At 33.5% G+C, this 15,664-nt stretch overlaps 1 pseudogene; it reads right to left on the bottom strand.

Annotated features, from left to right (window-relative positions):
* Positions 1-3,646: 3,646 nt before the first annotated feature.
* On the bottom strand, positions 3,647-6,328 carry LOC149571166 (nicotinamidase 1 pseudogene; annotated as a pseudogene).
* Between the last annotated feature and the right edge of the window lie 9,336 nt (positions 6,329-15,664).

Raw genomic sequence — 15,664 nt, 5'->3', positions numbered from 1 at the left:
TGTGACCATGCTGACAGTAATTGTAGCATTACCATTGAATTTAGCTTTTCCATTACTCCAACATTTGTTTGATGCATGACCTAACTTACCACAGTGATTGCAAGTAGGTATTTGATTCCTTTGGGCACCTTGTTTGGAGGTTTCACTTCTTCCTTATAACCAAGTCCAGCTTTACCTTTTTGTCTATGAAGATTCTGCTCACTTTGTTGATTTAATTGAGTCATGTTTGCTTGAGATTTCAACATTCTCTCATTGATTTTTCTTTCAGTGATCAATTCATTCTCCAAACTTTCATTGATTTGTCTTTCAAATCTCAAATCACTTTTTAAGCTTTCATTGATTTGTCTTTTATTGATTAAATCATTCCTCAAGCTTTCATTCTCAGATCTCAGATTCATAATTTCTTCATTTGCATTAGATAGTTGATCTACAAGATCTTCATGTTGAAGGGATTGATTATTTCTTGCCTCTAAGTCTTCATTTTCCTTGTCTATCTATTCCAAAACTTCACATAGCTTGATTGATTGAATTTCTTGTTCTTTTTTAAGCTTTCTTACTTCTTCCTGCTGAGAACCATTCTTTGCTAGGAGTTCCTTGATAGCCTCATTAGCTTCATTTGAGCTGCTTGATGGTAAAAGGTCTTCAATCTTTTCTTCAACATACTGATGGTCATTCATTTTTCTTGCAAGTTCCTTCCTTCTCTTCAGGGATTGAGAAAGATGCTCCTTTGCTTCTTTCAGTTGAGTCATCACCACTTCCAGATCTAGCTTTTCATTTTCAATAGCTTTGTCAAGTCTGAATATCTCCATTGTCCTTGATCTTTGCTCAAGTTGTCAAGCTTTGTCGTAAGAACTAAAATGCTTTCATACCAATTGTTGGAAATATTCAAGATATGATATGTTACTGAGAGGGAAGGGGTGAATCAGTAACATCAAAACTTTAAAAAATACAACACTTTTAACCATATATACTATTCACCATTTATTCTTCTAATCTACTGCATATATGAGAAATCAAACATCCATAACACATGTACATAGTGATTTGGTAAACCAAAAACCTTCCAAATAGAAAGTAAAACTGGAGTGGGGATGATACCCACAAAACTTCATTACTACAGTATGAAGTTGGCCTGTTAAGGCTTACATTGACCACTTTTGGTGATCTACCCTGTTAGGAGCAAAAAGGACTACTAGGTCCACCTTGTTAGAGGATTTACAAACATACGCTGAAGTATGCACTCTATTAGGAGATTTATACAAAGACTGTTAAGTCTACCCTGTTAAAAGATTTACAAAACTGATTCACCGATTAGGATGAAACAGTGGATCTACTTACAAACTTGATTTTCTGATTAGATCCTTGAAGTATAGATCACCTCGTATGACTGATGAATCTTTACTACTCCTTGTAGACCTTGTTGAATACTCTTCTCTTCTACTGATTTTATTTCATTCTTCTCAAAACATTACATGTCTATCTTGATACATACATACATACATTGTAAATGATATAATACATTACATATATACCATTGCAATAATTATAATTGCAAGGTCGGCCAAAACACAAGTGAACAAAACATTACTGAGTTGGCCCAATAGTAAATAACTCAAATTCACTAAACTGACTCGATGACCTTCTGATACTCAACATCCACAGCATTACTCGGCATCGTCATGCACTCGGTAGAAGTGAAGGCTCAGTCTATAATAATCACTCGGCATAGTTTTGAACATGATGACCATAGGTGACTCAATAGATGTAGTGTCACTCGGTAAAAATTGGATCCTTTGTTTACCTTGATTTCACTTGGTAAACACTACACTTCCATTGCTTGGTAAATGTTACACTTCCATCACTCGGTAAATTTTACACTTCCATCACTCAGTAATTGTTACACTTCCATCACTTGGTAAACGTTACACTTCCATCACTTGATAAACATTACACTTCCATTGCTCAGTAAATGTTACACGTCCATCACTCGATAAACACTATGAAGCTCGGTGACCATTGGAATGCCCAGTGTGAACTGTTAAGCTTGATTAACACTGGAATGCTCAGTGTGAACTACGAAGCTTGGTTAGTGTAGGAAACTGAGTGCTGAGCTCGGTAGCTATACTGATATAGATAAGTGTTGTCACTAATGGCAATAATAACTTAATGCTGACATCTAGTAGGTGAATTAGTTAAATCTCTTAACAAAGTAGTCCTAATAGGTTGTATTGAAATCCTTTAGTAGGGTACTTAATTGTGAGTTGATGTCCTCTAACAAGGAACACTTCTAATAGGGTGTTTAATTCCTTTAATAGGATGAGACCTAATAGTATTTGTAAGCCTTTAATAGGGTAGACCTTTCAAAGGGTAGATCATGTCTCATGATCAAAATGTTGTAACCTTCATTGGATACACTTTATTACTAGAGTAGTGAAGATTTGTGGGTGTCATCCCCACCCCATTTTTACCTTCCTGTTAGAGGGTTTCTGGGTAATCATATCTAGTGTCATACTTGTGTGAATGTTTACTTGCATTCATATTTTACACTAGTAAATTTGGACTCAATTTTCAACGAATGTTGGTCAAAATTTTGTCCAAGCAGTTGGTAACAATTTTTCTTGTCAAAATTTTGACCAACTTGCAGGTGGTCAAAATTTTGACAAATTCATTCATTGAAATTTTTTTGCCTCTACCAACTCTAATTTGTCATTTTTGGTTGAAATTTTGACGGTTGAAAACTTTCAAGAATTGGTCAAAATTTTGACCAATTCTTTGTCAAAAACTTTGAAGAATTGGTGGAAATTTTGACCAAATCTTGGTAGAAAACTTTCAAGAATTGGTGGAAATTTCCACCAATTCTTTGTTGAAAAATTTCAAGAATTGGTGAAAATTTTGACCAATTCTTGGTAGAAAACTTTCAAGAATTGGTTTAAATTTACCACCAATTCTTTGTTGAAAACTTTCAAGAATTGGTGGAATTTTTTACCAATTCTTGGTAGAAAACTATCAATAATTGATCTAAATTTCCACCAATTGTTGGTCAAAAAATTTTAAGAATTGGTGGACATTTTGACCAAACTAAGTTGTTTTCAAAAAACAATAGAGCAAGTGAATCCCCCAAAAAATGCTTAGTAATGCTTCTAAAGTGATGTTGTTGGCATGAATGAAGCATCAAAATTCATTGAAGAAATCAAGGAAGTACTTAAATATATGATAACTTGAATTAACTTGGATCAGAGAGAGTCCAATTGAATTAACTTGGAACACCAAACATCAAATATCATAGAAGTCACTACCCATAGCTATGTTGTTATGTAAAATGTATCTCCATGATGATGCCTTTTATTTCACCTACCATGAACCATAGTGTATAGGGACATCCAGCAAGCCTCCATGTAAAAAAGACAAATTATCTAAAAACTAGAAATGATCAAATTAGAGATCCTATTGAAAACAATGGTTGAAAGTTATTTTTTCCCACAAAAATTATCATTAACAACTAATAGACTAGAAATAGATACCTCTAATGTATGATTTTTAATTGCACCACTTGATGCAACAAGAATTGTGGAAATCATAAAGAAAGAAATGAACACATAAAACACATTTGATTCCAAAAAATATTAGGAACCATCTCATTACTATCTCAATATTCCCACCAAAACAACAGAAAATGGCCTTTGCATACATGTGGATGAGAAAATGCACCTTCAATTTTTTCTGTTGTCTTTATAGGAAGATCATAAGTTGCACATCCTTGAGAGTATACCACAACTTCCTACAAAGGTGGAATAAAGCCATGGTTTCTTGCAGATAGAAGAGTTGATACAAAGTCTAGAACACATACGTCTGTACATATGTCTGCAACTAATACCTAGATTGACAAATGCCACTAGCATAAGAATAAAAACCAAAGGAAAAATGTATATGCAAAGCTTAAAAGATGTATAAACCAAGAATCAAGAAAGGAAAGGAAGAAGAGGCCAAATTTCAGAATTTCTTTTAAAATTTGTGTATCATCAAAAGAATTTTTAAAAACCTTTGGACTACACCACATTACCATTAGGATATCAAAGCAAGTATATTCAGCACTTTGGATGATATTAAGTTTTACCTAAGCTTATTTAAATTTAGTGTAGCTATCTCTCATAGACGGCCATGATTAGGAACAAACTGATTAAAAAATCATTTGAGAACACTTGTGCACAAATTTGAATGGTTGGCCTGTTTTGCATGAGGTGAAACAAATGCTAGAAGGAAAATACAAAATGAACCTTCCATACCATCAAAAACTATAATAATCAGAGAGTAAGTGTGTGCTAGAAAATGTGACTTGTTAGTAGCATGAGTTAACAAGCAAACATTAGTTAAAAACCTTGAAAGTATAGCAAAGATTCATCAAAATTCAAGGAAAAAACACTAACTAATGCTTGCTTGGGTTTTGCAACCCTAAGAAACTAACAAACCCAATATTCCAACCACCTCTATAGCTCAACAAAGGCACCCATAAGAGGCCTTCTTGGTGTGTTAAGATGGAGGGGTATGTTTTTTGTGCTCTCTCAAACAAAACAATGGAGTGAATCTCTTGAGTGGATGTGCAAGTGTGAATGAAAATGAAATATGAACCTAGGCTAGATGAAATGAAGAACACCTCAAGAAATGGCTATGGAGAAAGCCATACTTGAAGGCATTCAATGTTGAAAATATGAAATGCAACCAAGAAAGTAACTCGATATGCAAGCTAAATTAACAAGTAAATGCAAAGGAAATGTAAATGCAAAGGAAAACTAGCTAACAAATAGTTAGTATTCACCTAGAAATCTCTATAAAAACTCAAACTACAATGAAAACCCTAGCATGAAAACTCAAGACTCAAAATGGCATGGTAACAATGCAATAATGGGAGATGCTAAATGCTTGAGACAAGCCCTCTATTTATAGGCTTGAGGGAGGGCTTGGTGAGGTGGTATCCATGTAGATGCCACATAAGGTGACATGCAAACCATGCAAATGGTCAAGAATTCAAAGTTTTCTCACACATGTGTGAGAAAACTTGAGAAGAAGAGTGGGAGACAAGAGTGTGTAGGCATGACATCTTACACATGTGTGAGCACACTCTTAGGCTAATGAGGGGGATTAGGGAGATGATTAGGAATGATTAAGTGGGATTAGATAAGAAGTAAGCTTAAGAGGATGAAAATGATGGTTAAAGGTTAGGCTCTAGGTTAAGTTTAAGATTAAATTAAATGAAATTTAATTTAATCATGGGTTTAGAGAAATTAATAGGATGTGGGGAATTTAAATAAATAAAATTTATTTAAAAAGAGGAATATGGAGGATCATGTGTTAAATTAATTTAACATATTAAGTAGAAGTATTTAAATTAAATTTAAATACCTAGGAGAATGAAATTAATTATTTTAATTAAATAAGTAGAGGAATGTGAGCAATATAACTAATTAATTAATAATTAATTAAAATGTCATAGGCAATATTAAAATTAATTAATATAGTGTTTAGGGATGATTTTAAGCATCTACAGTAAGAATTCAATGCAAGAATCAAAATGGAAAACTTAGAAACCTACTACTTGAATATCATTGGCTTTCACCAAATCAACAAATGCATTGGAGCCATCTTTTTGAATGCAACCAATAAAGTCATATAGGTAGTCTTTGCACCTTATGACAACATTTGGGTCCTTCTCCAACCATTCAAGGGTTGTTGAGCATTAAATAACAAATGTGAATTAGCTTAAGAAAAATTATAACAATACACCCATGATTCTAAAGAAATAGATTCATTGTGTCTTGAAGGGTTAGTCAAATATATAAGATACATAGCTCTCAACAATAAAAAAGAATAATGATGTCATATGAGTCTAAAATATATAAAATGTTAAAAGATCAATCTTGTTAGCATTATTCATCACCAAGATGCTTAAAAAATACTTCAAATGTTGCCATATGACACTTTATTCACAAAGCTAAAGAAAATCTAGTTAGAAGATGCAAATAAACCAAACCAGTGATTTTCAAACCAATCAAAAGTTCAAAATAGTCAAATAATAGTAGAGAACAATTCAAATAGTAGTAAAACATTTTTTCAATAAGAAAATAACTTCCACAATATTAATACTGAAAAGCTAAATCAAACCTAGAACAAGATTTCCTCCATTTGTTCCTACTATGCAATAAGGAGGATAAGGAGGCTATACTAGCATTGGCCATTTTCAAGCAATAAATTCTCTAGCCAAATTCACACTCTCTTCCACCATAACATTTATCTATTAATTGGGGTGTTGGGGAGCTTGCAAGAAGGAGATCATTCTAATTTTCATTCTTCCAAAAGATTTGATAAAATTTTCATTAGGTAAAAAATAGAAAGTCCATTTGAGACTAACATAAAATGAACTTATAAGAAACATAATCTTTCTCTACTCCAATAGGATTATTTCAAGGCATGTTTAGTAACAAAGTAATACAAAACCATTACAATTGTCTACAAATTGATAACTTGAAAATGTTGGCTTTCTACAAGTTCTATTATTGAATTATTCCTAAAGTCGTGTTATCATGATTTATGCACTTCTAAATAATAAAAATGCTTAGTAGTCCTAAAGTTTTATAATATTAATTTTCCATACATAGATTACTCAAAGGGGGGCCAAAGGCACAAAGGAGGCCATGTCGGCAAGCCATGTTTTATATGACAAATTTAAATATTTATTGAACTATTATTCAATTGATTCAACTTGCAAATCAGTCAATGGAACATCTATTGAATAACTTGTAATGCACACAATTCTTTTTATACCATTAGGTTTGGTATAATAAAATACAATTAAAAGTAATTCATTCACTAATCCAATGTTTAATTAGTATAATGAAATTAATGTCATTCGACATTTATTAGCAAGAAGATTAAAGGAAGTATTATCATCAACTTTTCTTAACCAGATAAATTCAATACAAAATGAATAAAACTATACTAGTCATGCACCATCTAATCATTTTATAGATATGTGATTGATTATTTCCTAAAACCATCATTAAAGGAGATAAATAATTTCTTATAGAACATAGCAAAAAAATAAACAAGAACGATCAGTTTGATGTAACCTACAGAACTATCCTCTAACTAATGGATTTACCCTATTATTTACATAAGCTTAATATTTGTGTTTAATTATTCTATTGTAACATATCAGGTCTATATTTTCCTTACTCTAATAGCAATTAGATGAGGATAAATTTTCAATTTTCATACAAAGATAGAAAGGTGTCAAATTTCTTGAACGATTTAGTTTATCAAACAATGTTTCAGGTATTCCCTCTTTCAGGCTTCATATCATGTAATTTAGCCTAATGTGGCATAATATGTGAACATGCCGATTTAAAACTAAATTTTAATAATAGAAAAATTGATTAGTAAATTGTTGTACAAAATTGAGAGTGATTTGATATAGGAGATACAAAAGTTAGAATTCTAGATAGCACTAGATATATTCTATATAGCTCACAACTATATAGCCTCATAAATGGTTTTTTTTTTAAATTCTTGTAAAAGTTTACTTGCCAAACAACCAAATAATTCCTTGTGTTGACTACTTGAGCCTGTATTGTTTATTATGTGTTTTTATAGTCCTTTGGAAACTTCAATCATTCCATCAATTGTTAGTCATAGTAACATTTTTAAACTCCTATCATGGCGATAGAATATAACATAAAATGAATTGGTTGTTGGAATGTTCATAGACAAATAAAAGAGTATGGATCAACACTGATGGTATTCATTGAGTTGAAGATGAGATAGTATTGCCCTGCATAGAAGCAGATGTATTGGTTCCATCTAGTAGAGAACATGATGCAAAAGATGTATTGAAATTTTTTAAGGTGGACATGCAAGAGTGGTTATCGGGTATGACTAGAAATCATGTAGGCTCTACCTACATAGGTTTGAATCCTAAAATCCATGCTCTACTATGGTTTTAAAATTTTTTGGCATGTCACGATCCATTGGCTGTAATGTGGGGTCTTGGATAAAGTCAATAAAATGGTTTGTGTGCTTGTTATTTTGAAGGATCCAATAGAAGAAGTATTGAAATTTTTAAGGATCCAATAGAAGAAATGTTGAAGGATAACAAAGAGGGATAGATAGATGAGAACTAGATTAATTGTAGTTGATTCAAATTGTGTTCAATTTTTTAACCATCAAAATTTGGAATCACACTCTAATTGATGCTCATGTGATTGAAATCATATGCTTGCTAATAAATTTCCCACCTACAAATAGGTCATTGAACATAACAAAGTCCCCTACCTCCATTTTATTTCTCCCATTTTGGTTAATCATTAGAGTTAACTTGATTTCCCACAATTAAATGCTATTAAGGATCAAAGTTAAGTACTTAACAAATGTCAGAGAAAGCATGAAGAGATGGATATGTTGATCACTTCAGTGCATGACATGACTTACATCCAGCATCTGAGAGAGTCCAATTGAATTAACTTGGAATGGCTTCTCAAGATTAAAGTAGAAAAATAAGGCCTCTGAAGTTTGAAAGTAAGTTGAGTGCATGCATCTGAAATAGGAGGATGGTTAGATGATGTCCCCACATGGGTATAGGTTAGAATAGTTGGAGTAATACTAGCCACTTTCATGTTTAGAACATATGTCAAGGCCCTACCTATTTCACCAATTTCACAATGGGCATCTACTAGAAAGTTATACAAGTTTTACATCCTTTGGCATGGAGTTCTCCATTCATAAATATTTGCACTCTATATCTACTAAGAAATGTTAAATGTATTTGTGATAGCATTGTTGTCTCCCTTTATTATACAACACAACCAATAGTGAGCAACGATGCAAATAAGTGTACAAATAGCCATGCCATGCCACATTTTTTGTAGTAATTATACAACTAAGGATTTTTTATTTCCCTTGTTTAAATTGATAATGCAACTGTACTTTAAGAGTTTATGTAGCTTGAAAAGCATAAATGAACTACTTTTAGAATTTACAACAACCAAAAATATATGCACCAAATACATATTTATTGTGAGAAAGTTTAAATAAATACTGAACATCTATAAACACAAAAGCTTACCAAAGATTTATTAGTTTTAAAAGTATTAGTGTCTTTGATGACATTTTAAAATTCAAGACTCAATGAGTTGTCAAAAATTCAAATTTAGAATATGTACTAAAAAAAATGGAACCAAACCCCCACAAATATTGAGACATTTAATCTTTGTTAATAAAAAAAAAAAAATCAAAAATCAAAATCAAGTCACTTGGATTGATTCCATTAGTATTTGGTGAGTGCGATGGAGAAAGGATGGTTACATCTTTAATGTACACATTGCTACATTCACCGTAAATGCCATTCGAATTACAATATTATAATGGTAGTTGATGAAACAAATTATCAAATAGACAACAAGAGTCTACAAAGAGATTGGTGAATAGCATATGCTAGTAATGAAAAGGTTTGACAAGCATACAAGAACCATCCACAATACAGACAAACTAACTTGAATGCAAACCTATAGTACACTAGATGTATATTCTAGAATGGTGAATTCAGAAATGTTAGATTCGAGATGAGGAAATAAGTTGAGTCTACTACCTCAATAAGGTGAAGACGGGTGTAGCCTAGAGTATGATTATGGTACCAATCCCACCAAATAGATCCTTTCCCATCAGTAGTTCCATTGTCACATGTGAAAATGAATATGCGAAGCAAAATATTAGAAGTATAATAAACTAACCAAATGCATATAAAAACATTGAACTAGCACCTTTTGATAGTTGACTACTCATTCTAAGCAATAGGGTAAATTAAGCATAAATAAAGATAAGATTTCATGATCTAGAATTTAACATCATGCTATATAAAGTACATCCCCACCTATTATTACAATATTTGTCACATTGAATGCAATTATAAGGGCACTATGAAATTAGAAACCATAGAAAATGAACATGAATTATGTCTGAGTAAGACCATTCTATTGAATTCTAAAAACATATATGCAAACCTAGAAAGGTATTTAAAATTAGATATTCTATAAACATATCCGATGAAACCAACAATATTTTTTAGAAAATAGCTGTGTGATTTAAAATGATGCATTTTAATATTTTTGTAAATAAGTACAATTACTTTTCTAAATTTTCATTATAAATGAGTCCCAAAATTTTTGTGATTAGTGTTTGAATCTTTGATTGTATTAAGAACTGAATATTTCTATCTTTTGGTGTGTTTACTAATGATGTCAACATAAGAGTAATTGTTGATGTAAAGAAAGTCATTTATTTGTTTGGTGCCTATGTACTACACCTAGTTTTTAAAAAAATAAAAATAAAATTTCAAGAAAGGTTTAATAATATTCATAAAAATGACAAAAAATGATTATATTATTAAGGTCTTGGGGTTGAGTGAGTGATGAGGTCTGAGAAATAAAATGGCTTGTCAATGAATGAATAGCTTATATGCTCTGTGAGGCCACCTCTACAAGAATATCTAGATGTTGTATTCAAGTGTTGGCATTAATTCATGTTTGTTATTAGTGACAACACTTATTCAAATTATGCATGGTTATCGAGCTCTTCGATCAATATTCAGTGTTTTCCAAGCAATTCAGTGGTTACCAAGCTTCACAGCTCTTACAGAGCATTGCAGTGGTTACCAAGTGAATTCAGGCAGAGTGAAGTCCAACAACTCTTACCGAGTAGTTTAATGGTTATTAAGCTTTGTAATGTCTACCAAGTCATAAATTCTTGTGATGTGAAGATAGTGTTAACTGAGTGATATCATTTACCAAGTACAGGCATGGTAAACATGGAATTCAATTTCTATCGAGTGACACTGTATCTACCGAATCACCAATGTATACTGAGTTTGAAACTACGCTGAAGTGATTAGTATGAATCGAGCCTCTACTTCTATCAAGTGCATGATGATGCCAGGTAATGATAGTGGATGTCGTGTATCAGAAATTCATCAAGTCAATTTTTAGAACCCTAGTTTCTACATTTGGGCTGACCCAGTAATATTGGTGTTAACTTTTGTATTGACAAACCTTGTAATTATGTGAATTGGGTTAGTATATATGTAATGTATTGTATCATACCTAATAGAAGTAATGTTTTTGATGGAAGAGAATGTGAATGTGATGATAAGCATGTGAATGTGAATCAGCAACAAAGAAAAGTGTATTGCAAGGTCAAATTAGGAGTAGTCAAGTTACATCTATCACAAAGAGGTGATCAATACTTCAAAGATCTTAATCAACAATTCAGTTGTAAGTCAAATCTATTGTTTCATGCCAACATGTCAATCAACTTCAAATCCTTTAATAGAGTGGACTTAATAGTCTTTTCTTAAATCTCTTTACCAAGTGCATACTTCATTGTATATTTGTAAAACCTCTAACAAGGTGGACCTAGTGGTCCTAATTGTGTGATGTCCCCAAAGTGGGACCCTCACAAAAGGTGATGTAGGTTTATCCATGTAGTTTGTTTCCACCACATGTCTGGGGTCCTCGCCAGCGAAGCTGTCCTTGGGTTTCCCCGTTAATGCAGGGAGGTTCCATTTACTAATAGTCTGGGCTTTTGGTGCAATGGTTACTAACTTGGTATCAAAGCCAAAGGTCTTGAGGGTGAGGACCCTAGACACGTGGTGGCAGCAAACCGCATAGACAAACCTATGTCACCTTCTGGTTAGGAGCCCACTTTGGGGACATCACAGAGCATGATGGGCTGTGATGTCCCCAAAGTGGGCCCCTAATGGAAGGTGATGTAGGTCTATCCGTGCAGTTTGTCACCACCACATGTCTGGGGTCCTCGCCAGCGAGGCTATCCTGGGGTTGCCCCCATAATGCGGGCAGGTGCCATTTACTAATAGTCTGGGCTTTTAGTAAATGGCACCTCCTCACATTAAGGTGGCAACCCCAAGACAACCTCGCTGGCAAGGACCCCGGACACGTGGTGGTGACAAACCGCATGGAAAAACCTATGTCACCTTCTGTTAGGCACCCACTTTGGGGATATCACAAATTGCTCCTAACAGAGCAGATCATCAGAAGTGATCATTGTAAGCCTTAACATGCCAACTTTATACTACAGTATTGAAGTTTTGTAGGTATCATCCCCACTTCAATTTTACTTTCTATTTGAAAGGTTTTTGGGTCACCAAATATTGTGTTCTAAGTGTTTTGAGCTTTCAATTTCTCATACATGTAGTAGATTCGATCTATTAATGGTAAATGGATTATGTTATTAAGAGGTGAATTTGTCAAAAGTTTTGAGGTTGCTGATTCACCCCTCCCCTCTCAGTAACCTAGCTAGTCTTGATTATTTCCAACAATTGGTATTAGAGCATTATGGTTCTCAGGATAAAGTTTGACAGCTTGAGCAAAGATCAAGGATAATGGAGATATTCAAACTTGACAAAGCTATTGATAATGAAAAGCTAGATCTAGAGATGGCCATAGCTCAACTCAAGCAAGCAAAAGAGCATCTTTCTCAATCCCTAAAAAGAAGGAAAGAACTTGCAAAATAGATGAATGACCACCAGTATGTTGAAGAGAAGATTGAAGACTTTTTCCCCTTAAGCAATTCAGATGAAGCAAATGATGCAAATCAAAGAACTTCTAGAAAAGAATGGCTCCCTACAAGAAGAGGTAAGAAAATTAAAAAGAGAACAAGAAATTCATTCAATAAGGTTGTGTGAAATCTTAAAACAAAGAAATAAGGAAAAAGAAGACTTGGAGGCAAGGAACAATGAAATTCAAAATCAATCCCTTCAGCAAGAAAGTCTTATCAATCATCTCTCCAATGCAAATGAAGAAATCATGAGTCTGAGATCTAAAAATAAAAGGTTAAGGAATGATTCAAACACTGAAAAGAAAATCAATGAAAGGATGAAAGTTTATCTAAATTTTAAAAAGCAACTCAATGAAAGAATAATGAAATCTCAAGCAAACATCGATCAATGGAATTAGCAAAATGAATAGAATCTTTACAAGAAAAAGGGTAAAGTAGGACTTGGATACAAAGAAGAAGGTGAATCCTCCAAACAAAGTGCTCAAAGGAATCAAAGATCCACTTGCAGTTACTATGGTAAGATAGGTCATACATCAAAAAAATGTTAGAGTAATGGAAAGGAAAAATTCAATGGAAAATGCTACAATTGCAGTCAGCATGGTCATAAAGCTAATGAATGCAAGGAGAAACAAAAGTTTGAAGGCAAGTGTAACAAATGCAAGAAACAAGGTCACAAGGCATCTAAATGTAGATCCAAACCATTCAATCTAGTTGAACAATTTGTAAAGGCAATTTTTGGTTAGGACAACAATACTTGGTGTAGATGTTATTACTATGGAGAATATGGACACATTGGCATAAATTGTGTTAGAAATCACTTGAGAAGAAAGGATACTACCATAAGATGTTACACATGTACTGAACTTGGTCATATAGCTAAGAATTGCATGAATATAGGTAGAGTTGAAGATGAAAAGAAAGAAAAAGTAGATAACATTAGGAATTAGATGAGACAACAGTGGATTCCTAAATCTACTGAGCAAGCTAGTTCAAGTGATGGTAGTCAAGTCACTCAAGAAGTGGGTGAATCCACCATTTCCAATTAAGTTCTTAAGGAAGAACTAGAACTGTATTTTCAAGTTCACTTCTTAAATAGTTTCAATTGAAAGGAAGAAAAGATCCAAATCAATATTCTAGATATAAGGGGATCACAAAAGTTTAGCATCAGTAATCATTGAGCAAGGTTGGGCCATGGACTCTACCAAGTGAAGTCAGGAATATCAAGGTTATGTTTGGTTTTCAAGTTACAAGCCTCTACCAAGCATTCTATGCAAATAGTGGATGACAAGCTATCATGCACTATGTCATTATGGCTCTAATCGTACTGAGCATTAATGGGAAGTTTTTATCATAAGGAAATAATTTGACTTCATTTCCACCATGAATTCAGTATATTGAGAATAGAGCAATTTGCAAAGCATACCAGTGATCATGAACATAATTTGTAGTAAAGGTTTTTTAAAGGTTTTTCATAGTTTACCAAGTGATCATGGCATCTAGTAGTAGTGGCAGCAAGGTGAAGAAAGGATCTGAAATGTTGGTGTGAGGTGTTAAGTGGAAAGCTCCAAATTTCAAATTGGTGCCAGTGATTGCAAAAAACCTTGACCCCAATGGAGCTCGGTCCAAGATTCCACCAAAGGTACTTCTTATCAATGACATTTGAACTCATTTCAAATGTACAATTCAAGAGATAGGAACCCTAGAAATGGATAGTTCCCTAAGTGAACTCTGTGTGGATTGAACTCTTAAACTTGACCATAAACACTTGGAAGACAAAGGCTTAACCCACATTCCTCACCTGTCACAAGACTTTCAAATTAAATGGATTAGGTATATCTTAAGCTAAGTTCATAATTGTCAATTATGGTTAGTGTAGACACCTAAATTTGATTACACTATTTTAGTAATCCTATTTAGTTATTTAAAAAGGCATTATTAATTAAATTTCTATTTAATTAATCCTTTGTCATCCCCTAGTTGATTAATTTAATTAATCATCTATAGTCCTAATTGATAAATCAAATAATCTATTATTTATCAATTAAATCCTTTTCTCTTATCTAATTCCAAAAATCCCCATTTATTAAATAAATCTATTTGATAAATGAAATACTCAAATTCAAAAACCCCTAACCTATCTCTAATCCTCCATTTAGCCTAATCCACCCCATCCACCCATACTAACCAAGCTTAGCCACTAACTCACCCACCCTCATTAATGCCATCCACTTGCACATCTCTAACATCCCTAATCTAATCCTAAACCCAAGCCTAATCCACCCCCTAATGTTGTCACATTCCTTAAACAAGTTTAAGACTTTCCTAATCCAAACCAAAGTCTCCCCTCGAAAAACCCAACCACTAAGTCATGAGTGCTCTTACAAAACATAAAAGACTCTTACAAGCCCACTCATGACTCTTACATCCATCTTACACACTCTTCCCTCTTCCACACTCATTCCTCTTACATCCCTCTTACATACTCAACCCCACTCATCATGCCTTTAACGAACCCTTTACCCTACCCTCTCACACTCATCCTCCTTGTGACAAGTGTCACCTTCCCATTGGTGCTAAACAAGCACAATCCATGTGCTCTCCTTTGAGTGCATCCTAGCCCTCCTTAAGCCTTCATCCATCCTTGCATCTAAGCCCTCCATCCCTCTACCCCTTAGCCTATAAATTGAATCCCATCCCAAGCCATTTCATCAACAATCTTTGAGCTAAAGTTACCATGCTATTTTGAGAACCAAAGCCATCAACCATACCCTTATAATGCCAAATTGAGAGATCACAAAGCTACCAATTTGCCATTACCCATCTCCATTGAAGCAGCTTTTGAGCATCTTGAGCATACATCCACAGCAAAAGGACACATCTACAGAATCAAGAAAGCATGGAGTGTTTTCTCTTGTGAGGTTTGCACTTCTTGTTCTCTTTCTTTGTCTAAGCATATATGTGAATTTAGTTTTTGGTTTGTGAATGTTTACTTTATTTGTTAATGTTCTTTGCATACTAATTCTTGTTCTACATTTTGGCACGCCCGATG

The sequence above is a fragment of the Cupressus sempervirens genome, chromosome 2 (assembly GCF_028749045.1).
Source record: "Cupressus sempervirens isolate cs-2001-9-10 chromosome 2, ASM2874904v1, whole genome shotgun sequence".
NCBI classification, from domain to species: Eukaryota; Viridiplantae; Streptophyta; class Pinopsida; order Cupressales; family Cupressaceae; genus Cupressus; species Cupressus sempervirens.
The sequence above is the reverse complement of the archived record's forward strand: the minus strand, read 5'-3'. Positions and strand labels throughout refer to the sequence as shown.